This window comes from Crocodylus siamensis, chromosome 12 (genome assembly GCF_052110815.1).
Source record: "Crocodylus siamensis isolate JL-2025a chromosome 12, ASM5211081v1, whole genome shotgun sequence".
Lineage (NCBI taxonomy): Eukaryota > Metazoa > Chordata > Crocodylia > Crocodylidae > Crocodylus > Crocodylus siamensis.
In genome coordinates, this window is record NC_143406.1 from 1 (window position 1) to 23,185 (window position 23,185).

Here is a 23,185-nt window from a genome sequence, read left to right on the forward strand (position 1 = left end):
TAGATATATGCAGGTGGAGATATGCAGAACTGGAGATCTATAGAGAGGCAGATATTTAAAGCTGGAGATATTGAGAGCGGGAGATATTCAGAGCGGTAGATATAGAGAGGTGTAGATATATGCAGGCCGAGATATGCAGAACTGGAGATCTGTAGCAAGGCAGATATTTAATGCTGGAGATATTTAGAGCTGCAGATATTCAGAGCACTTGATATAGACAGCTGTAGATATATGCAGGTGGAGATATGGAGCACTGGAGATGGATACAAAGGCAGATATTTAACGCTGGAGATATTTAGAGCTGATGATATTCAGAGCAGTAGATATAGAGAGGCGTAGATATATGCAGGTGGAGATAAGCACAACTGGAGATCTATAGAAAGGCAGATATTTAACGCTGGAGATATTTAGAAGTGCAGATACTCAGAACGGTAGATATAGAGAGCTTTAGCTGTATGAAGGTGGAGATATGCAACACTGGACATCTATAGAAAGGGAGATATATAAAGCTGGAGATGTTCAGAGCTGGAGATGTTCAGACCGGTAGATACAGAGAGCTGTAGATATATGAAGGTGGAGATATGCAGAACAGCACATCTATAGTGAGGCAGATATTTAATGTTGGAAATATTTAGAGCTGGAGATATTCAGAGTGGTAGATACAGAGAGCTGTAGATATATGCAGGTGGAGACATGCAGAACTGGACATCTAAAGAAAGGCACATTTTTAAAGCTGGAGATATTTGTAGCCTGAGATATTGAGAGCAGCAGATAAAGAGAGCTGTAGATACATGTAGGTGGAGATATGCAGAACTAGAGAGATATAGAAAGGCAGATATTCAAAGCTGGAGATATTTAGAGCAGGAGACATTCAGAGCGGTAAATATAGAGAGCTCTAAATATATGCAGGTGGAGATATGCAGCATTGGAGATCTATAGAAAGGTACATATTTAAAGCTGGAGATATTTAGAGCTGCAGATATTCAGAGCGGTAGATATACAGAGCTCTAGATATATGCAGGTGGAGATATGCAGAACTGGAGATCTAGAGAAAGGCAAAAATTTAAAGCTGGAGATAATTAGAGCAGGAGAGATTCAGAGTGGTAGATATAGAGAGCTGTAGATATATGCAGATGGAGATATACAGAACTGGAGATCTATAGAAAGGCAGATATTCAAAGCTGGGGATATTTAGAGCTGGAGATATTCAGAGCGGTAGATATAGAGAAGTCTAGATATATGCAGGTGGACATATGGAGAACTGGAGATCTATGGAAAGGCAGATATGTAATGCTGCAGGTTTTTCGAGCTGGCGATGTTCAGAGCGGCAGATATAGAGAGCTGTAGATATATGAAGGTGGAGATATGCAGAACTGGAGATCTATAGAAAGGCAGATATTTAACGCTGGAGATATGTAGAGCTGCAGATATTCAGAGCGGTAGATATAGAGAGCTTTAGATATATGAAGTTGGAGATATGCAAAACTGGACATCTATAGAAAGGGAGATATATAAAGCTGCAGATGTTTAAAGCTGGAGATGTTCAGAGCGGTAGATATAGAGAGCTGTAGCTATATGCAGGTGGAGATATGCAGCACTGGAGATGTATAGAAAGGCAGATATTTAAAGCTGGAGATATTTGTAGCTGGAGATATTGAGAGCAGTAGATATACAGAGCTCTAGATATATGCAGGTGGAGATATGCAGCACTGGAGATCAATAGAAAGGCAGATATTTAATGCTGGAGATATTTAGAGCTGCAGATATTCAGAGCGGTAGATATAGAGACCTGTAGATATATGCAGGTGGAGACATGCAGAACTGGAGATGTATAGAAAGGCAGATATTGAAAGCTGGATACATTTAAAGCTGGAGATATTTAGAGCTGGAGATATTTGTAGCCTGATATATTGAGAGCAGTACATATAGACAGCTGTAGATACATGTAGGTGGAGATATGCAGAACTAGAGAGATATAGAAAGGCAGATATTCAAAGCTGGAGATATTTAGAGCTGGAGACATTCAGAGAGGTAAATATAGAGAGCTCTAGATACATGCAGGTGGAGATATGCAGAACTGGAGATCGATAGAAAGGCAGCTATATAAAGCTGGAGATATTTGTAGCTGGCGATACTGAGAGCAGCAGATATAGAGAGCTGTAGATACATGCAGGTGGAGATATGCAGAACTGGAGATCGATAGAAAGGCTGATATTTAAAGCTGGAGATATTCAGAGGTGCAGATATTCAGAGCGGTATATATAAAGACGTCTAGATATATGAAGGGTGAGATATGGAGAACTGGAGAGCTATAGAAAGGCAGATATTTAATGCTGGAGATATGTAGAGCTGCAGATATTCAGAATGGTAGATATAGAGACGTCTAGATATATGAAGGTTGAGATATGCAGAACTGTAGAACTATAGAAAGGCAGATATTTAAAGCTGGAGGTTTTTAGAGCTGGAGATGTTCAGAGTGGTAGATATACAGAGCTGTAGATATATGCAGGTGGAGATATGCAGAACTGGAGATCTATAGAAAGACACATATTTAAAGGTTTAGATATTTGTAGCTGGAGATATTGAGAGGAGTAGATATAGAGAGCTGTAGATACATGCAGGTGGAGATATGCAGCACTGGAGATATATAGAAAAGTAGATATTCAAAGCTGGAGATATTTAGAGCTGGAGATATTCAGAGCAGTAGATATACGGAGCTGTAGATATATGCAGGCAGGGATATGCAGAATTGTACATCTATATAAAGTGAGATTTATAAAGCTGGGGATATTTAGAGCTGGCGATATTTCGGAGCGGTAGATATAGAGAGCTGTAGAGATATGCAGGTGGAGATATGCAGCACTGGAGATCGATAGAAAGGCAGATATTTAAAGCTGGAGTTATTTAGAGCTGCAGATATTCAGAGCGGTAGATATAGACAGCTGTAGAGATATGCAGGTGGAGATATGGAGAACTGGAGATCTATAGAAAGGCAGATGTTTAAAGCTCGAGATATTTAGAGCTGGAGATGGTCAGAGCGGTAGATATAGAGAGCTGTAGATATATTCAGGTGGAGATATGCACCACTGGAGATGGATAGAAAGGCAGATATTTAATACTAGAGATATTTAGAGCTGCAAATATTCAGAGCGGTAGATATAGAGAGATGTAGATCTATGGAGGTGGAGATAAGCAGAACTGGAGATCTGTAGCAAGGCAGATATTTAAAGCTGGAGATATTTAGAGCTGGAGATGTTTAGAGTGGTAGATATACAGAGCTGTCGATATATGCAGGTGGAGATATGCAGAACTGGAGATATATAGAAAGGCAGATGTTTAAAGCTCGAGATATTTAGTGCTGGAGATGGTCAGAGCGGTAGATATAGAGAGCTGTAGATATATGGAGGTGGAGATATGTAGCACTGGAGATGGATAGAAAGGCACATATTTAAAGCTGGAGATATTTGTAGCTGCAGATATTCAGAGCGGTAGATATAGAGAGCTGTAGATATATGCAGGTGGAGATATGCAGAACTGGAGATCGATAGAAATGCAGATATTTAACGCTGCAGATATTTAGAGCTGCAGATATTCAGAGCGGTAGATATAGAGAGCTGTAGATATATGAAGGAGGAGATATATGGAAAGAGAGATATATAAAGCTGGAGAGATTCAGAGCTGGAGATATACAGAGGGGTTGATAAAGAGAGCTGTAGATATATGAAGACGGAGAAATAGAGATCTGGAGATCTCTCGAGGTAGAGATGTTTAGAGCTGGAGGTATACAGAGCTGGAGGTATACAGTGCTGCATGTAGATGGGCCCGCACATACAAGGAGAATTAGATAGATGTACAGCTGGAGAGAGAGAGAGAGAGAGATGGAGATATATGGATATGGAGATATTTTAAGGTAGACAAGTTTCCAGCTAGAGAGATAGCAAGCTGGAGACATAGAGCGATGGAGACATAGAAAGCTGGCTATACATGGAGATGGAGATATAGAGAGTTACAGCTGCCATGACTGGATGTGTTATCGCTGGAGCGGGGCACGTGGCCATGTGCATCCAGGCGGAAGCTGAGTGTGCACCGAGCGTGTCAAAGCAGAAAGACGGACTCACGTGTCGCCCGTGGTGCCCTGGTCGCGGCACGGGGACGGGTGCAGGCCCCGCAGAGGCGCCTGAGTGCCCGGTGCGACTCTCGCAGCCACCAGAGGTCCCGGGGGCCCTTCTGCCCCAAGTCCCGCTTTTGTCCCGCTGCGGCTCCTCGCCGACACGCTGGCTCCGAGGGCCGGGGCACGGGGGGGGCGTGTGAGAAAGGGCAGCCCCGCGCCGGCCGGACGCTTTCACACGAGCGGACACCATGACGCCCAGGGGCTGGCCCAGCACGTTCCCATGAGGGGGCTGCAATCACCAGAGAAAAAGAGCACTTTTCCACACAAAAGCCATCACGTGCCCTCCAGAAAGGTTTCCCAATGCCCACACCATTTCCCTCACCCACCAGAACCAGATGTCCCGGCATTTACCCACTCCCCGCACAATTTTCCACAACACACGAGTGGCATTAAAAGGTGCCTAAATCACCCTCCAATTCCCACACCAACTTCCAGACACGAAAGTAGCTGCCTATTTCCACACACGGATACACACGGACGCTCACCGAATCTCCGGTTTTCTTCACACAGCGCCCATGTTTTCAAAACGGTCCTCTCTCCCCGCAGGCCGTGAGCAGTTTTCCAAAAGCAAACCAAAGCCCGGAGCGAAAGAGCGCGGCCGCCGCCCAAACGGAGCGGTCCCCCCGCCGCAATGTCCGGCGCCGCCACAGGAGGGCGGCACGGAGCAGGGCCTGGGCTTCCGCGGCCCCCGCTGCGGCAATGCGGCGCCGCCACCACAGGGGGGCAGCACCGAGTCGCACCTGCGCCCCCCGCCGCGGCGCCGCTCCTCGGGCTGCAGTGCTGGGCCGCACCACCGGAGGGCAGCACTGAGCCGCCTTCGCCTTCCCCCTCAGGCGGAGCGCAAACCGGGCTCAGCGCCGCCCTCCTGTGGCCGCGCCGGGCATTGCGGCGGGGAGACGTGGGGGGCCCCGCAGCCGGCGCCGCGCTGCCCTCCTGGGGCTGGGCCTGGGCCTGGGCCTGAGGCTGGGGATGAAGTTGGCGCGGGGCTTCGAGCCCGGAGACAGCGACGCGGAACAAAACCGGCGCCGTGCCGCGCTCCCCGCGCGGAGGAGGCGGGGTTTAAAGGCCGGCAGAAGCACATGCGGGAGACAGGGAGGTCCCCTGGCGGCGGGCGGGGAGGAAAGGGGCCCCGGGACAGACGAACAGCATGGCGCTTCACCACCCACCTCCGAGGAGAGCCCGACGCGCCCCGCGCACGGGGCCTGTCTCCCACACGGGAGCGGGACGGGGGCTCCGGGCCCAGCGGGCCAACAGCCAGCTGCGCGGGGCCGGTGCGGATCGCAGCCGGACCAATGGGCGAACAGAAGCCTGCCAATCCCCGCAGCCAATCAGAATGTGAACAAGGAGGCCGGGCTCCTCGTCCCGCCTGCCCCGCCACAAGCCAATCAGAGCGGAGAAGGGAGGAGGGCGCCCTCACTCCGCCCAAGCGGGCATTCCACCCAATCACCTGTCGCCTCCTGGCGGCCAATGGCAACACGGGCCTCCGATGCCGGCCGCGCCTCGCCCCCTCGCCCTGAATGTGCTCCCTGCCCCGCCCGCGGGGTCTGCCCGCGGGACCCCGAGCGGGCCCTTTGTTCTCCGTCTCTCTCGGCTGTCATGTCCCGCCGGGCCGGGCTGCAGGCCGCTTGCTTGCTCTCTGCCCTCATCTTTCGGCTGGAAACCCCGGCTGGAGCGTCGGGGAAGAGCACAGGGCAGGGCTTTCTTTTCTCTGCCTTCAAAAACCGGCTGCTCCGCGCAGGGAGACGAGGAGGGAGGGCGGCACGGAGCCGGCTGTGTCTCGGGTCCTTCTCTCCGGGCTCCAAGCCCCGCTCCAGCCCCGCGACGGCAGCGCGGAGCCCGCTTGGGTGCCCGCCCGGGTCCCCCCGCCGCATTGTGGGGCGGCTCTGAGCAGGGCTTTGTGGCCCGCCTGCCCGGGCTGCGTCAATAGCCCGAGGCGGCCACAGGGGGCCAGCACCGAGCGGCGCAGTGGCTTCCCGCCGCGGCGGCGCCGCTCCTCGGGCTGCAGCGCTCGGAGCGCACCACCGGAGGGCAGCACCGAGCCGCCTTCGTCTCCACACCAGGTGTGGATGCACGAGACACCTGTGACACACACTCGGGTGCGGTGGTGTGCAAGGGTGAGAGATGAACACCTCCATCACTGTCGCCACGGAGAGAGCGAGAGAGAGAGGTAGTAATAGCGTCGCTGTGTTCATTAGGGTGCGTGTTACACTAGCTCCAGGTCGGGACACACAGAGCCTTGCTGCATGCATCTCTGTACCGTTTCAGTTTTTGAAAGTAAGTGACACAATGAATAACTCCGTCACTTCAACCGCCTGCTCTCAAAATTATACTCTTTTACACCAAAGATCGCAAACGCTTCCCTAGAACGGAGCTGATGTCCGGCGGCGCTTCCTGAACAACGACGGGTTTTCTTTTTATTTTTCCCGTTAAAAATTGGTAACTTGCTGCTTTGCAAGGCGCTCTTTAGGGAGCTTTCAGCGTCAGCCCAGAAGCAAACGGTGCTCTTCGGGGCCCTCGTGCCCCGCCTCGGCACGGCGAGGAGGCAGGGAGCCTCCCCAGCAAATGGGCTCCGGGACACGCGACCGGCTTCACGTACTGGGGTTGGTGCGGGAGACCCCGGCCGGCCCCGCGCCCTGGGGACGCAGTCTCCCGCACGACTCGTCCTGGTCGCCAGAGCAAGTGCCACAGCGCGCCGGGTCCACCCGCCGGGCAGCCCGGCATCGGGACGTGGGCTGCGGCTCGGCGGCAGACACAGGTATCGCAGTCGGACCAATCGGGGCACAGAAGCCTGCGCAGCGGACCCGGCTGCCAATTAAATGCAGACGGGCGGGGGGGTGCTTGTGGGCTCGCCCATCCTCCAATGGCCAATCAGAGTGAAGAATGGGTTTGCGGTCCTGACCACGCCCATGCGGCTACTCCACCGAATCGCCGCGTGCCTCGACGTGGCCAATGGAAACGCGAGGCTCCGATCCCGGCCTTCCGGGATCCACGTCCGTGACTCGTGTTTTCGCCCCGCGCGGCGCGACCTCGCCCGCGGGCCTTGCCCGAGCGAGCGAGGCCTTTTCTCCTGCCCTCTTCCCGCCCTTCTGGGCGGCGGCGCCGAGCCGCGTCTTGCGCTCGCGCGGCTGCAAGGCCGGCTGTCCCCGGCGCCCGCCTTCTCCCCGCACGGCGCGCACACTGACTCGGCCCGCCCTGCTCGGCCCCTGTCCCCGCACGGCGCGGCGGTGCACAACCGCGGACACTGTCGCTCCCGCCCCGCTCGGAGACGCTGCCCATTGCAGCTTGCGGAGCCGCCTGGACCCGCGTTCCTGCGGCGGGCGCCGCCGCCGCGCCCCGCCCCTCCCACCCGCGGGCTCCGACGCGACGGGGCCCTGCTGCACGCCGCCGCCCCCGGCTCCCGGCACGCGCGGAGCAGCGCCCGGCTCCGCCTGCACCACGGGCTGCCATGCGGCGCCGGTGGCCCCGAGCAGTGGCTTGGGGGTGAACGCCGTGGCGGAGTCGCAGCCCGCCTGCGAGAGACATTCCCCGCCCGCCCGGCTTCGTGCACGGATCGGCGCTCCGCTAGAGGAAAGCCTTCGCCCTGGCCGGAGACAGCCCTGCCCCGTCCCTTCACGCGGGGCTGTGGTGTCCGCCCGCTGCTGCCCGCACACGTGCTTCTCACACCCGTCTCTGCACACCTTCCCGTTCTCCCCTGGGAGTGCACGAGGAAGAGCGGTCACTCCCCTGCCCCGGGAGCGCTGCTGGAGTATTTTATGGCCCAGTCTCGCCTCCGGGCTTTGAAGGGTTTCTTGCACTTTAATGAACAATGGGTCCCGGCCGCCAATCAGAATGCGAGCGGGGGAGGGCGTTCTTCCGGACCCGCCTTCTCCCACCAAAGCCAATCACAGTGAAAAAGGGCGGAGCCGCCCTGACCCCGCCTATGAGCCAATCCACCCAATCGCCTCCTGCCTCAAGGCGGCCAATGAAAACGCGGGCCTGAGATCCCGGCCCGGAATGAAAGTCCCTGAGTCGTGTGTGCGCCCCGGCCGCGGCTCCTGCTCCAGTCAAGTCCCGAGCGAGCGAGGCCGTGTTTCCCCCTCTCTCTGCGGCCTTGTCTCCCGGCTGCAATGTGCTGCAGGACCACAGCCCGCGGCACCGATCTGCTTGCTGTCTCTCGGCCTCGGCGCCCGGCTGCAATCCCTGCAGTGCGGCACGGCACGGCACGGCAGCACCGCGCCCGTTTAATTTCCCCGGCTGAATTTCCCGGCTGACGTGCTCAGCAAGCAGCTCCGGAGCGCGGCACGAGGCCCCTTTTGTTACGTGCCGGGAGCCCCAGGCCACGAAACCCCGTTAGAAACGCGCCGGCACCCCGACCCTTTCCCTTCTCCTCCGCCCTTCTCTCCTGGCTGCAAGGCGGAGCGCGAGCCACAGGAGGGCAGCACTGAGGCGATTCCTTGAATACGCGGCACCGAGCAGCGGCTTCGTTTCCGCCCCGCGGCGCTGCAGTGCTCTACGGACGACCTGCACACACTGCTATGCGGTGATACGCAAAGGCGAGAGTTGAACACCTCTGTCAGTAGCGCCAAGGATAGCGAAAGAGAGATCACTGTGTTAATGATGGTGTGTATTGCACACACACGCAGGCGCGCACGCACGCATTCCATCTGCATGTCGGTATACAAGAGAATCAAGGGGACCTGGACCCTGCTTCCAGGCTGCAGGCCGGGAACGTCTGGCCATGGGCAGGGCGCTCGTCTCCAGGGACTCGGGTAGGGAATACCTAGCCCGCCCCCGAGAAGGAGGGCAGGAAGCCTGCTCGAGAGCTACCGAGCGGTCGAAAGACCGTGGCAGCCCCCGCAAAAGAGGGGGTCTCCCCGCCGCAATGCCCGGCGCCGCCACAGGAGGGCGGCACGGAGCAGGGCCTGGGCTTCCGCGGCCCCCGCTGCGGCAATGCGGCGCCGCCACCACAGGGGGGCAGCACCGAGCCGCGCCTGCGCCCCCCGCCGCGGCGCCGCTCCTCGGGCTGCAGTGCTGGGCCGCACCACCGGAGGGCAGCACTGAGCCGGCTTCGCCTTCCCCCTGAGGCGGAGCGCAAGCCGGGCTCAGCGCCGCCCTCCTGTGGCCGCGCCGGGCATTGCGGCGGGGAGACGCGGGGGGCCTCGCAGCCGGCGCCGCGCTGCCCTCCTGGGGCTGGGGCTGGGGCTGAGGCTGGGGCGGGGCTTGGAGCCCGGAGCCAGCGACGCGGAACCAAGTCGGCTCGTGCCGCCCTCCCCGCGCGGAGCAGGCGGGGTTTAAAGGCCGGCAGAAGCACATGCGGGAGACAGGGAGGCCCCCCGGGCGGCGGGCGGGGAGGAAAGGGGCCCCGGGATAGACAAAGAGCTTGGCACTTCACCACCCACCTCCGAGGAGAGCCCGACGGGTTTCCTGCGGGACGGCGGCTCCGGGCTCAGCGGGCCGACAACCAACTGCGCGGAGCCGCGGCGGATCGCAACCGGACCAATGGGCGAACAGAAGCTTGCGCTCCCACCCACCATTCCCCGCAGCCAATCAGAATGTGAACAAGGAGGCCGGGCTCCTGGTCCCGCCTGCCCCGCCACAAGCCAATCAGAGGGGAGAAGGTAGGAGGGGGTGCGCTGACTCCGCCCAAGCGGCCATTCCACCGCAATGCTCGGCGCGGCCACAGGAGGGCGGCTCTGAGCAGCGCTGCGTCAATACCCCGAGGCGGCCATGGGAGGGCAGCACCGAGCGGGCGGTCCGCTCCCCTCCGCGGCGCCGCTCCTCGGGCTGCAGTGCTGGGGCGGACCACCGGAGGGCAGCACGGAGGCGGGTTTCTCTTGTCACTCAGTGTGGCTGCCCAATGACACCTGTCAGACCTGCACGATCTCGTCCCTGGTCTGCGGTGAGACGCAGAGATGAGAGCTGAACACCTCTACCAGTCGCGCCACGGAGGGAGACACAGAGAAAAGAGGGAACCGTCTTAATAATGGTGTCTATTATACAAGCGCGGGCACGCACACGCACTATCTGAATCTCGGTATACACACACAGCCGTATCACACACACACTGGATACATCGCTGTATAATATAAGTTTTCCGAAGTCAGTACGCAATGAATATCACCGTCACCTCAGCTCTGTGTTCTCAATTTTATATTATTTTACACCAAAGATCCCAAACTCTCCCCTAGAATTGATGTCCAGCGGTGCTATCTGAACAGGAACTGGTTTGTTGTTTTTTTCCTCTCTCTTTAAAAAGGGAAAGCTGGTGCTTTGCAAGGTGCTGTCTACAGAGGTTTCAGCGTCAGTCGACAAGCAAACAGTGCTTTTTGGGGCCCACGTGCACCCCGGTAGATCACCTCCCATCACGTGAAGCAATAATCAAGTTTCCCACAGAAATACCGTGTTTCCTCCCAAAAGTTCGCAAATCACCACAAAAAATCACCACAGGTGTCCTCCCAAAACACTCCCCACTGTCCTGATGTAAAAATTACGGTTCGTTTCTTTGGAGGCTCGCGAATAATAATTCCTCAGGCATACATTATTAGCAACACAAAGGGTATATTTGCAAATAGGGTTAGAGTGGAGACGAAAGACCACTCTGCCCCCGAGGAAAACTCTTAGCTGGCTTTTATCCCCTTCTCCTGGGCACGTGTGCAGAAACAGGAACTCTTACAACTCATTTCCAGTTCATACAAACATATATGTAAATACGTCACTTCATACATCGCATGTCCATTATAATTAACTACTTAAGTATGCGGGGCGGATAGGTATATATGCATTAGCTAATTACGCATGCTTAGAAAGCTCTCCAGGTTACCAAAAGTTCAAACCGCTCTCTTTCTCAAGGACACAGGCAATTAAATCACAGCTTCTGTAATCTACATGAGAAAGAAGAGCGAGTTTGAAGGTATGTGTGATTTATTATAGGAAAAAGATAGTAAATTAGCCAAGAGGGGAGAGATGTCCTTGGTGGTGTTTCTTTTTATCAGGTACGAGATACAAACTGTGCAGTTCTAACAACACTCTATTCATTATACATTTTTAATAATATTTCTAACAGTCCCACACAGTTACCAAAGCATCGCACTGTTTTCCAGCTGAGGAGCGATGGCTTCTGGGGTTCCTTTATGGTTCGAGCTTGTGTTTCGTGAAGCACTTGTGTTTGCACTCTGCAAGCTCTGTCTCTCCAGCACGGGACTCCAGGGACGGAAATAAATTATCCCATTAAAATCTCTGCTGCTTTCTGGAGACTGAGGTTGGAGAAAAGCATTTCCCTCATAACACCAGTTAAACAGCATCGCTTTGTTATATGCCCTTTCTTCTTAACTAATAAGCTGAAATTGGCAGAGTACCCAGCAGACATCTGCCCTCCTCCAAGCCCTGCTCCCCATCCTCAGTCACAGCCTGCCCCGGAGGGGCTAACTGCTGTGGTGCCTCGGCTTGCTGTTAGATGGCAGCGAGAGAAATTCACCCGCGCACCAGGAGGTGGCACCCAGTGAATGATCATAAAATGCCTCCCCCGCCTTCACAGCCATGATTACCCAGACTCGCAGGGCCGCATCCAAGGGGGGATCACCTCCTCGGACCTGCTCGAGATGCATCTGTGGATGCAGGACAAGGTGCGGTTGGCCTTCCGGACTGCCTCCCCACACTGCCGGCCCGTGTTCATCTTGGAGTCAGTGACGACTCCAAGATCCTTTTCTGCCTCTGCCCTGACGAGAAGGGAGTTCCCCAGCCTGTGGGGATGGTGCTGGTCCTTCCTCACCAGGGGCAGCACCTTGCACTTGTCGGTGTTGAATCCCATCCTATTCTCATCCGTCCACCCCTGTAACCTGTCTAGGTCTAGTTGCAGCCTGTCCCTCTCCTCCAGCGTGCCCACTTCTCCACACATCTTAGTGTCATCTGTGAATTTGAACAAGGTGCTTTTCACCCCCTCGTCCAGGTCACTGATGAAGATGTTGAACAGTGCGGGCCCGAGGACCGAGCCCTGGGGGACCCCACTGCCCATGTCCCTCCAGGTCGAACATGACCCATCCACCACCGCTCTCTGGGTGCGGCCCTCCAGCCAGTTGGTGACCCATCTGACTGTGTAGGCATCAGTGCCACAGTCACCTAATTTCTTAATGAGAATGGGGTGAGAGACAGTGTTGAAGGCCTTCCTAACATCCAGCAAAACTATGTCCACTGCAACACCTGTGTCCAAGGATTTTGTGACCTAGTCGTAGAAGGCCACCAGGTTTAGGATACCAATGGTTCTAAAAATGGCCTGGCCTGGACTTTCTCTCATTTCATCAAATGACCATTTAACGTATCGGAGAGAGTCCTGAGTGTAGGAGCTGGATCCCAGGCCTTCCCCTTCCAGGTAAGTGCCTCAATCACTAGGCTAGAGCCATGCTTACTTGCTCTGTTTCTCTCGGATATGACGTTTCTTGATCTTTTTCCGGGCAACAGAACAGCATCGGCAGAATGGTTGGAAGTGTCCTTAAGTGAAACAGTCTATAGCAGCAGTGCTCAACCTTGTGGCCCCGTGGGCAAGGTGAGGGGAATGGGGTCAGTCCACAGGAGGCTGGTGTGGATTGAGAATATGGGGTTAGTCGTCAGGTGTGATCTGGCACACAGTCCAGCCCCATGTAGCAGATCTGGTCGCAGACTGGCCTTGTGCAATAGACCAACTGCAGTCTGGGATATGGGGCTATATCATCTGGTTCTCAGGACTCCCTATGGGTCCAGAAAATTGTTGATGGGAGAGCAGGGCCAGCATTGATTGCTGTGGCTCTGGGAACAACTAATGCTAGCACCATTACCCTGCCACCAAATTGCTGGACCCATGGGGAGTCCCCTGCGGCCTGGAGGTTGAGCACCACTGGTTTAGAGCCTGATGGCCTGGGTGTTCTGCTTGGAGGTGGGAGACGTAGATTTAACCACCGCCCTCAGGCTGAGGAACTTGAACCTCTGCCTCCCAGTTCTTGGGCAACTGTGCCAATCACCAGGTTATCACATGGAGGTGGGCCGTATCATATTGTAACGGAAAGCCTCCACTATCAACTACCTTTTGTGGGAAGCCTGACCCAGTGCTGGGTGTGAAGCTTATTTGCATGTCTAGGTGCTTGGTCCCTCAGGGGACACGGGCACAAAACACCCAGTCCCTGGATCCTGACTGCCTTAGGTGTGAGCTAGGTGCTGACCTGGGGTAGCTCTGGGCCTGTTCAAAGGCAGGATTGCAGGAGCCTGGGGAACTTTAAGGTTAAACAATGTGGCACCTAGTGAGTCCACGTGCCCCTGTGGCTAGGTGGCTTCTGGGTGGGGTGAGGTTTGGATGTTTGGACTTAAACACCTCAATTCCCTTTTAGTGGATCTGTGCCACAGTTTTTCCTCTGTAGAGAGAATGTGATTGTCTTTGTCTGTCCAGTCTGTTGAACTCCTGTGCTCTCACTATAGCCTTGTACAGCAACTAGCTCTATGGGGCCACTTGGTCCTACTGCCATACATGTTATGGCAATATAGTGTAAGAGGAAGTATCCTGATACCATGGTTATTGGGTACAGTGTAGAAACTCATGTGAGCAAAAATCTGAGCTCTTTGCTCATAACTCCTCTTTAACAGGGACAAACCAAATCAGTAATCTGAACTCCACCACATTATGACAGCTTAGCTGTTCAGAATCACTGTAACAAAGGGGACATGTTACAAGCCAATACCCTGGCCTAGTGATGCCTGTGAAGACCACATGCAAAGGGCTATTAATAAACCCTACTGGCTGATGAAGAACGTCTTGATCTGGGAATTTTTCTTCTGTGGTATGTTTGTTGATGCAGGTCACCATGTGGGCTGTTAAGCAAAGCCATCCTTATCGCAGGGTCTTTTTACAAGGGGTATGTTATCTCTAGTGGTTGGTGAGGGATCATACTTATCACTCATGTGATGTGAGCTGGCACAGGACATCCTGAACCAAATTCCCTCTGCAGAAACAAGGGATCTCTTTGCCTTCTGCTTTGTGGCTATCTAACTAGGACAGTGTTCTCTCGGAGTGTTTTGCTGTGCTCGGTCCGGATAATGTTCAGTTTGCACTTGGTGCCTCCATTGCAGTCCCTCTGAACTCAATACACCCTGTTCCAGAGAGCAGATTCCAGGCCCTTGGACTCGCTGACAAGAACTAGCTTCTCTGTCTCTCTGATTGATTGCACAGCCTGAATAAGAAAAGCAGCTGCTTTGATAAATGCACCTGCTGCCAGCCATATTTAGGTCTAGTGGGGCCCTACTGATTTCACTAACAGTTGGAAATGCATGGTGTCTCTGGAAATCTGACCGTTTATTTAGTTGCCTGCATATGGATTTATGTGACTTATTTTAAGTATCCAAGATTGCAAAGGATGGCTGAGAAATTAGACACTAGTCTCCACATGCTACAACATTAAAGAAGGATTAACACACTGTTATGAGTCACTTCAATGCCCAGCACAACAGGGGCCTGATGCTTGACTGAGTCCCTAGATCCTACTACTGTAGAAAGAACAGCACTGTTATTGACTCTTCCTTATTCCTTGCTGGTAATGGGAATCTCAGTCAGGGCTGGGGCCAGTCTGGCCATGCTGGGTTTTAGCCCTTCCTGGGGGTAACCAGTTGGGGAAGTGCAGCCAATCAGGTCTGCTGCAGGAGGCAGGCAGTGCCCCCTTCTGCAACCCGACATCATGGGCAGGTCATTGGCAGTAAGGGGAGAGCAGAAAGGATGCAGCTGTCCTGTAGTTCCCCCACCATGACCAGCACTAAGTCTGTGGAGAGTGAAAAAGGGGACCCTGCAGCAGCTGCCCCGATGGCCTGTGAAGAACCCCCGAAAGAACAAAGGGTGGACGGGAAGCAGCATGGATATGGAGGCTGAGGGAAGGGCAGAAATGATGTATGGCCTAGGGAATAGGATGGGTTTGGATGCAGAAATAACTGCTAGGCTGGGAGTGGACCTAGTGGGGCAGGACGTGGGGACAGTATAATGAGGCCAGGCAAGGACCTGGGTCTGGCCTGTCTCCATCAAAGGATCAGGGCAATTCATCCCTGCAGCAAGCCCAGATTACTGCCTTGGGCCCAACTGGTCCTAGTGGGACAATCGGGGTAGCCAGTCCCCTGAGGCCGCAGGGGACAGGCCCCATCTGCACCAGCCTTTGAAAGTTAGGCCCAGCCTGGTAGTAGGTCTGGAGTTCATTCGGCACCCTTTTCACACAGCCCGCTACCTCTACGTCCGTGTGCCCATACAACAGGAGGTTCCTGGCCTTCCAGAGGATGCTCCTGACACAGGGTACAAACAGGTCGAAACGGGCCGACGGGTTCCCTTGGTGTTTGGTGAGGTGCCTGTACAGCGCTGCTTCTCTGGTTAGCCGGTTGACGCCGGTCACCGCTTCACAGAGCTGCTTCAGCCTCTTCCATACCTCCTTGGCGCAGGTGCAGAGCCAGAGGACGTGGTCGATCATCTCGGTGGCTCCGTGGCCGTTGGGCCACAGGCAGCTGGGTCTCCCCAGCTGACTCCCTCTGTGCCTCAGGGCCCCCACTGGCAGGGCTCGGTGGACTATTAGCCAGTTCAGGTCCTTGTGGTCTTTGCACAGGTCCTTGTGGTCGATGCGCTCCCACACAGCCTGGCACATTTCGCCCAGGAGCAGATCCACGGGTGAGATGATGTCTCTCAGCCTCACCATCTTCTGGATCTTCTTGTGGTTGCTCACGGCTGCGGGGCCTGTGCTCTGCAGGCCGGACAAGCTGTGGCATTGGTTTCGGATCTCATAGAACCGCAGTGAGCCCACGATCCACGCTCTGCGGTTGGGCAGGGTGAACACTCCCCAGCATCCCAGGATGTGCCCTGCAACAGATCTCACCAGGCAGGCAGTTTTGGATTCTGTGCCTGTCTCCAGCTTGCAGATCTGGCTCACATACTTAGCCCACAGGAACAGGAGGATGCCTGGCATGCCACTGCCCCCAGCCCTCTTGTCCTTGTACAAAGTCTTCCTAGCAACCTTTTCCCATCTGGAGCCCCAGAAGAAAATGCACACGGCCCTCTCGGTCCTGCGGGCGACACGCTCGGAAGGAGAGAAGACCAGTGCAGTGTACAGAAGCGCCAGTAACAACACCGCTTTCACAAGCGCAACACCCCCTCACCCCCCATGGAAAGGTAGTGCATGTGCCGCGGCCCCAGTCTCTGCTTTACCTTTGCCTCTGTCATTTCCCACCCTGTCCTGCCACTCAGCTCAGGCTCGAAATCTATCCCAAAAATTCTGACCCCCTCGTGGGGGACAGAGACCCGCAGGGACTTCGGGTCCCTGAGCTTGCCCACAGCAATGCAGGTGCTCTTGCTCACATTGAGCTGGGCCCCTGCCACCACCTCATATATCTGCATGTGCCCCAGGGCTCTCGCTCATCCCACAGAATGGACATAGTGTAAGTATCCAAAAAGAAGGGCAGCGAAGAGAGACTACAGGTCTAAGGCACCGGGTCCATGCTTACACTGGCAGCACATAGGGAACTCAGAGTGGGGAAAAGTGGGTCATAAACGGATGAAATAGCTGCCTGCTCCTGGCCCCCTGAGCACCCTCCCTGCCTGAGGGTCAGAGCGGTGCCAGGCCAGGGCCTTCCATTCTGCAGCCTGGCAAAAGAAAGAAAAGCACACTCTCTGTACTGCATGTCTGAAAGGTGGATGAGTTTCTTCGCTCGTGTTGCACCCTAGGACTGGAAGAAGGGGAAAGGCAGCTTGATTAAGTGGCAGGACTTACAGGAGCAGGATAAAGAATGAAATATTTTGCATCGTGTTTCCTTGTGGAAAATTACTGCATGGAATCTTACAGACACCAGGGCTTTACAATTTTATTGCCACTTGCTACAGTGCCAAGGCAAGCTGTACCTTTTGACCTTTCCATGGGCAGCCTTCCCAAGTGACAGCTCCTGCCTGGGCAGGACAGAGTCCCATGATTCTCTCATGCTGTTAAACTAGGTCATCAAGTTACTGTGCCCTGGTTCTCCAACACCAGCACCTCCACAGCCCCAGCTGGATTTTGGCCTCTGCTTTAACATCCCCTTGAGAGCCTGTGACCAGTATTAAAGTTCAAGGAGAGAGAACAGCTTGTTCCAAACAGCCGTGAAGAGTTTGTTTACTAGAACAGGACCAGAAGAGAGGAAATGGGTTGGGGCTGGGGTTAGGGTTAGGGTTAGGGTTAGGGTTAGGGTTGTGATGGGGCTAATCCCATTCTTCTTCCCTTCCTTCCACCAGAAGTAACTGATTGAATGCTTTCCTACCTTTGAGCTAACAACAGAATAACTACCTGGCATATACAATATTCATAAAAGCAACACAGGTCTCTCATGTTCTTTGCATTGCTGGTACCTCAGTATCATTTACTGTTGTTGGGTTTAGTGCTTATGGCTCTGCAGATAAGGATAAGGAGAATGAAAGCTCCTGCTCTGGGAAGAAAACAGCTTACCTGTGAGGTCAGAAAGGAATCTTCCACCCTCCTCTGTACATTGCACAACCCTATGGTGCATCTGAAGTGCAGAGAGTGTCCGTTCACTATCAGCAGGCATATGAGCCATTGATTACAAATGAAGCAGGACCACACCAGGAGATTGCCCTCATCAGCAGATCCTATATGCGTGTCAAAGGCCTTCCCTTCTTTCAACAGCCATGTTCAGGCTAGAGTGTATGAGTAGTGCATTTGGAGCAGGCCTGCCAAGCCTGTGTGAGCAGCAGCGGCCTGTTGCTTCTCAGGCACATGAATTAAGTTTCTTTTCACCTTCTTCTGTAACTGGAGGCAATGGAAGGAAAGATCTGTCCAGCTGAGGACTCTTGAGGGAGGGAGCTGCAGCCCCAAGCAATATATATTGCTTTTAGAAATTTGGTTTATCATGCACCCACACCAAAATTCCCAATCCAAGCCCAGATGGACTACATGGGGACCATGCACTCTGGACTGGGACTTCATTTTGTCTGGATTGTAATGATGAAGGACAAGGATCAGCAACCTATGGCGCCTGGGCCAGATCAAACCTTTCATGAAATGATCTGGCCCAGGAAGGTCTGACCCAACCACAGCAGCTGTGCTGAGCCACTTGTCTCCTCTGCAGCTCAGCAGCCCTCCCTCCAGCTCTCTCATGCTGGTGCTCACCCTCATTGCAGAGGGGACATTTACAGAGGGGTAAGCACAGGTGAGGCAGCTTGAGTTGGAGGGATAGGAAAGAGGAGCTTCAGCCCATGGTAGCAGAAAGTTGCCAGCCCCTGATGGAAGATAAAGGATGTACTCTGTAGACTACCAAACATTCACTTGGAGGCTTTCCCACTTGAAAACCTGGGGGCAAAGTGGCTTGGACTTCTCAGTCAGGAAGGCTCTCCTGAAAACACTACCCTGATTCTAAATAATGGAGTAAGGACCTGGACCAGGTAGATGTGTAACAGCACTGCCATTGGCCTGCCCTACTCTCTAACACGCCAACACACAGAAGTTTGCTATCTTGCCACTGTCTTTTCCACTATGAACTATTTTTCTTTTTGGTCTAAGGGAACTTGATTCTTTCTCCTTGATTTAAAATTTGTTAGCTTTTGATGCTCAAGCTCTGAGATGGCTCTAACTTTTTGAGTGCAACAACTTCCTGCCTTGGAGTTGGGGATGTAGACACAGTAAAGTGTGGCTTTAAGGGAAAGATGATCTAGCACAGAGGTCGGCAACATTTTTAACAGACTGCCAAAAACACCCACAACCTTCTAGCCAGCTTTCAGGCCCAACAGGAATACCGGCTCACTCCAGTCAAAATCCGCAGCATTGGCTGCAGCCAACACCCAGTGCTTTTGAGGAAGGCTTAAAAAAACCCCAGGCCCCTGATTCATGTAGCAGCAAGGTGGTAAGGGGGGCAGAATTCCCTCCCAGCCTCTTGCAGCAACCAGAAAAGTCTATAGTAGAGCATAAGACACCTGTGTCATACCTTACCAGTGGCTGCCCAGCCTCTTCTTGAAAACCTAAGCAGACTATTTCACTGCCTAACTGTTCTAATGGTTAAGAAGTTGTTCCTGTTATGCAACCTAAACTTACTTTGCTGCAACGTCAGGTCATTGGTCTGTGTCCTCCTCTCTGCAGCAAGACAGAAAATGTGCTTTTCTTCTTCTTTATGGGAACTCATTATGCATTGGAAGACTGCTATCATGTCCCCTCTTAAGTGCCTTTTCTGGAAGCTGAACATGCCTAGCTCCTTTAGCCGCTTCTCATATGACTTGGCTCCAAACCCTTTATCATCTTCCTTACCTGCTCCTAGACCCTCTCTGACTCTAGCCCATCTCATAGCAGACATGTGGAAAGGGAAGCAGTGATCATGGGAAGGTCACCAAGGGTGGACTTCAATTGCACTTTGCCTAAGTGGCAGTTTTCTTGCCTCCTGCCTGACCGTTTTTGGCCCCCATCTTGCATGCACAAGCCCATTTATATATATTGACTACTTCTGTCCCCTAAGGCACACGGTTCAGACTGGAGCCCAGGACCTGACGCCTTCCTAGACAGTACTTATTTTGCCCCACACCCTCCAGTGTGGAAGCCCAAAAACTTCTGGCTTGCTTGCTGCCTCCTGGCCCCATATCTCTCTCTCTTGACTGCCTAGGAGTCCAGCTTCCAAAGGAGAGCCGGAAAATGATACAGGTAAGACGTGACCTGTGGTTTGGTGGCTAGGAAGTCAGAGAGACGAACGCCCCAGTATTGAGGTGAAATCTGAGAGGGACCTTCTCCCCCAGTTGCAGGGTTCCAGTCACCTTCTTTTTGGACCTCAGACACCACTACACATGCATGTTCAGTTTATGTGCATGTACTTACACATCCACACTGCTGGGGAAATAGGATCACTACTTGTTTGTGAGTGGCATTCTTGGCACTTATGCAGCTAAAAGCCTGTCAGTTAGACGCACAGAGGGAAACAGTTCTACCCTATATGCAGACAAGGTTCTTTGGGTAAGCTTATACTCTATATGGGAATTTTTCACTACACCAACATGCAGAACTACTCATCTATAATCCTACTGAGCATGTTTCCCTGCAATTGGAAGAGATAATGTCCCCATTGTTTCCTTTAGGTCAACATCCCTAAAGGAACTGCATCTCCCAGTGCCATCCTGCTCCCCTGGCTGAGAGGGAGAACACGTCATGGCGATCACATGGCTGTGTGCAGCACTGGGGAGCAATGGACCTTGTTTAAATACATGGAATAAAGGATGCACCAAATTAGATACATTTTACACCATTTTTAAGATTTCTCCCTGTTTCTTCTGCAACAAATGGGAAGTTTTCTTCATGGAGACTGCTGCACCCTCCAGGACTTCTTGTTAGCATGTAGAAGAACCATGTTCTGTGGATGTGCTTATCAACACCTATCTGATATGCCAGTTGCATCCACAACATGCCTACATCTTTTCATCATTTAGTAACTGTTTATAAAAGGGAATTTTATTAAGAAATATACCCCAAAGTCTTTGTCGTTTAATTAATCTGCTACAAGAAGCCTAGCAGGTAAAGCTAAAGCATAATGAGCACAGCCAGCCAGCCAGGCTTCCCTGCACATGCAATTAATTTCTATTAATGATTATATATATATTACTAGGATCCCAAATTATCAGGATAACTTAGATAGTGGTTAGAGCAGGGGACCTTGATGGGCGGTTAGAAGCTAGGCAGAGGTCACAACTCAGAGTACAGTAGTTGGAGATGCAAAAACTGGAACTAGAGAAAGATGAAGTTCAAATATGGTGGGCTGAGGCCAGGTACCTACAGTCCAGACATCAAGCCATTGCATTTACTCACACTGTTCGAAGCTAAGCTGCGGTGGAATGCCTACAAAGCCTGCCTGTTCTGTTGTGATTTAAGGACCAGTGGGCAGATAGAGCAGTGCAGTTCCAGTGAATGGAGGAGGAAAAAGGCAGAAAACCTGTCTCACTTGTGGGGAAGACCATGTACCTTCCCTGGAGGAGAAGAGGGTTGGTTCAGTGCAGCACAGTTCAGGCGATGAGTGTGGAAATGAGTGGTGGCTCCTCCACTGTGCAGGAGCCATCTGAATCAATACCACCCTGTTGCAGAGGAGTGGTCAGTTGGATGCCCTGTGTGGCTCAGGGTTGAGACATTGGATATTGAACTTCTCTGTTGCCTTGGGAGGGTGATTTCATCTGCCTGGATTAATTGGTCATGAGTTTATCTTTGCCTTTTGTCTCGCTGTTCGGTATGTAATACTAAATACGGATCACAGCTGGGTGCAGGAAAGCGGGTGCCTTTCTTTGCTAGACTTTGACACACCCTCAGGATTTGATAAACAAAGAACCATAACAGAAAATATAACAAACCTGCAACCCAAGTTACAGGCTTGAAGAACCAGCTTAGAGCCTCTTTAAATTCAAGTGCTGACGTTGCATAAAATCCCGGCACTGAGCAGATATTGTATGCTGTATAAAGCCATAGGGGTTTTATCAGTTACATGTTCACAAATCCTTGTGACTGGAAACGTTCATTCCAGTCAACAAGCTCCCTGGGAAGGTGTGGAGTTCCCTTCACAGAGGTTTTGGGAAGATTCTGGACCAGCGTCTGTCTGGGATCATATGTAAAAACAGAGAATCCACGAGGTCCTATCCAGCCTTCTGATTCTGTGACTGTAGTAGGCTTGTGAGAGATGGAAGAAGGCACAATTCAGTGTGCACAGGTCAGTTCAGCTCAGATGAATATCTCTGTCTCTAGGCTAGATGTACTGTCTTTTTCTAGTGGATAGTCCACATAGAAGGATAAAAGCCTACCATTGTTTCCACCAGGCAGAATCAATCCTTTAACTTGAACAAAAGAAAATTTGTGCCATGCTATGTGTAGTGCCTGCTGTAAGTTGCTGTATCTGTTATTACTGTAATTTTAAACTTGCTAAATTTAACATTTAATTTGAATTTAATGTTAATAAATTGTCCTACCATTCCCTCTTCTCAAGTTATAGCATCTGGAAGATGAAGTTTCCCTGCCTCCAGGGAGGTACGATCATATCAAGATTTAGGGTTAGTAAGAACCTGAACTGTCTTTAAATGCTAAATCACGTATAGGTAGTTTTCTCCCCTCCACATTCATTTTGTTGGAGCTGAGTAAATCCAGTTTGACTCAGTGTCTTCAGCCTGTGCCTTCCTGTGTTCACATTTGTGCTCTTAATGAGTGCATTGTATTGGGCCTGTTGCTTCCAGGGTTCTGAGAAAGCTGGGGCTGGTGCTCAGCTACCACTGGCCCTGCTAGCACCCCAGCTGCAGCGGCATGGGGCTAGAGGCCAGAGCAGCCATGCAATGACTGCTGCCTGTAGGCCTGCTTGGCACAAGCACTGGTCATAAATGGCTAGCCAGGAGCATGTCAGGAAAGAAGAAGCCAGTTTGCTGTGTAGTGTCCATCACACAGGCCTTTGGGCACATCTTCACACTTAGTCATACACCTGTGGCTCATGGTAGGCTACATCACTGATGCACGTTGGCACAGCAGTGGGGCCGCACAGGAGGAAGGTCAGCGCCAGCTTTCTGCCTGCTCCCAACATTCCTCCGCGTCAGCCCCCGGCATAGCTGCCCTCGTGCGGAGAACGCCGAGCTGCACTAGCCCAGTGTTATTCCCCCAACCCCCTCCCCTCAAGACTGGCCAGTCTGCTCTGGTGCAGATTGCAGCCAACAGCATAGCTCCATGCTACCTGCCCAGGTGTCTGTGCCAGCAGAGCCCAGCCTGGCCCTGTTGTCTCTGGTGGAAACCCCCTGTCAATGGCTGCCCTGGTGTCACCCGTACACCACTCCTCACCTTGCAGCTGCTTTCCTGGGGCACTGCAAGGCCTCATCTGCCTCCTCTGACCCCCCTGTGGCCACAGACCTCTCCACACGCTGCATGCGCCCTCTCTGCCGGACAGCATGTCAGTACAGGCATTTCACTTCCACGTGGCCAGGTCCAGGCTTTAAAAGCATGTGGAGTTTGCAGCTTCTGCTGTTGCTACCACTGGTGCAAGTGCCTGTGGAAGGAGTGATGGCTCCCAGTGCTGTCC